This window comes from Peromyscus leucopus, chromosome 19 (genome assembly GCF_004664715.2).
Source record: "Peromyscus leucopus breed LL Stock chromosome 19, UCI_PerLeu_2.1, whole genome shotgun sequence".
Lineage (NCBI taxonomy): Eukaryota > Metazoa > Chordata > Mammalia > Rodentia > Cricetidae > Peromyscus > Peromyscus leucopus.
This window is the reverse complement of record NC_051079.1, coordinates 82889561-82892001: the sequence shown is the minus strand read 5'-3', so window position 1 is coordinate 82892001 and position 2441 is coordinate 82889561.

Below are 2441 nucleotides of genomic sequence, written 5' to 3'. Positions count from 1 at the left end.
TACAGTGGCGAGTGTCCTAGGGCCCATGTCCCACAGGTGACCCGTGGCTGATGCTCCATCTCAAGTCTTTAATGTAACTTGTCCTCTTGACCTTGAGTCACCTCTTCTCTAGAATCATCCTCTTTCTAAAGCACATGGGGACTTTGTGTCACAGCTCATTTTTTTAAAAAAAAAAGCAAAGCAGAGTAGAAGTGGTCTTGGGGGACCATCACCCCTCACCCAGGCTGTCCTGCAAAGTGAGGTAGAAGGTACCTAGCCATATGGACCATGACCCCCCCCAAACCAACACATCAACTTTTCTTTCCAGACAGGGTCTCATGCTGTAGCCTGGGCTGGTATGGAACCACGTAGCTCAGGCTGGCTGGAACTCAAAGAGATCTCCCTCGGCCTCCCAGCACACCAGCCTGAGGATGGCAGCCTAGTTGTTTCTCCTTGAGAACTCACAGACAGCTGACTCCTGGACTTTAAGTTTCTCTGTAAGAGACAGGATTGCGGGTGACACGGTCATGTATTGTCTGTCACCATCTGGGACCTCACCGGGCTGTGCCCTGGAGGTCAGGACCTGCCATGCCGCAGAGCACACATCTGGAGGGCTCCTCATCTGCTGCCTCAGCCTACAGGTGCTGAGGGCAACCGCCCCAAGTCCTGGTACAGGAGTTTAACGTCAGCAAATGTGGTAAGAGCACATGCTGAGATTGACCTCTGCACCTGGACACGGTGGAAGGCACTTCTAAAATCAAGAGGCCGGTCTTAGTATTAATATTATTTTTTTAAAGGAAGTCTCTTTTCCAAATCATTATAGATAGCAAGAGAAAGGATTTGTAAAAATATTTTTAAAAAGAGGGCTAGAGGGATGGCTCAGCGGTTAGAACACAAACTCCTCTTCCAGAGGACCCGGGTCTGATCCACAGTATGTACATGGCAGCTCACAACCATCTGGAACTCCAGTTCCAGGGACTAGCCCCACTTCTGGCCTTCTTGGGCTCTGCTCACACACAGTCACAGACACACAGGACTCTGCTCACACACAGTCACAGACACGCAGGGCTCTGCTCACACACAGTCACAGACACACAGGGCTCTGCTCACACACAGTCACAGACACACAGGACTCTGCTCACACACAGTCACAGACACACAGGGCTCTGCTCACACACGGTACACAGACATACATTTGTACAAAACACCCATACACATAAAATACTAAAAAATCTTTAAAAGTGATTAGAGAAATGTTTCAGTGTGGTGATTAGTAAGAGAATGTGAACTAAATTATTATTTGTAAAATCTACTTGGTAAAGAGGACTAAAATGAGGACCAGTTAAAAACTGAAAGGCAAGTAAAAAAATGGCCAATGAATGTAAGATGTGTGTGTCTACCAGGAAAACAGTGTGGTCATGGTCTTACCAAAGCAGACTTTAAGTCAGGGAGCAGTCCACTGAGGAGGATTTTTAAGTTGGTAAGAGGTACACACTCAAGGGGGTTTACAAAGACACAGCCTCACATGAAGAAAGACGATCATCAGAAATACAAGGAGAATTAAACATGGGAGATAATCAGCTACAAAGAAACAGTCATGTTTGAATTAACAACAGTAACAGAAGCAAATAGGATACACTTTAAGATGTGGTCTTGTTATTGTTATAAAAAGTGAACTTTCTTCAGGTTATCAAGAAAACCCAAGATCTACAAGGAAAATTTGCAGAAAATAATCTCTATCCACACATGCAATAAAGGATAAAAGATCCTTTTGTGTAAAAATCTAAATGACGGGGCGTGGTGGCACAGACCTATAATTTCAACAGTTGGGAGGCTGGAGGCAGGAGTTTGAGGGAAGCTTGGGATACATAGTACAATTTTGTCTCAAAACAAATAAAACAACACACTCCAAATTGATAAAAAGTATCCTTTTTATTAATTAATTTATTTCCATTTTATGTGCATTGGTGGTTTTTTGCTATGAAACTGGAGTCACAGACAGCTGTGAGATGCCATGTGGGTGCTGGGAATCGAACTGAGGTCCTCTGGAATAGCAGTTAGTGCTCTTAACCACTGAGCCATCTCTCCAGCCCCAAGTATCCTTCTAAACATATTATCCTAAAAAATCTCTGGATCAGAAATAATCTAAAAAGTAAAATTAGAGATTATTTAGCATAATTATATAAACATTTGTTTGTAAAGATTTTTATGTTAAGTGTGTGCGCACATATGTGTGTGTGGGCATGTACATGCATGCACAGGTGTCTATGGGGCTGGAAGATGGTATTGGCTCCCCTGGAGCTGGAGTTATAGGTGGTCATGAGCTGTCTGATATGGGTGCCGGGGACTGAACTGGGGTCCTCTGCTGACCCAACTTTCCTGCCCCACAGGAACATTGCTACAATGAAGGAAAGCGGGTCTTGTTTATAGGCTACACGCAGCTTCAAACCCTTAACACGAGC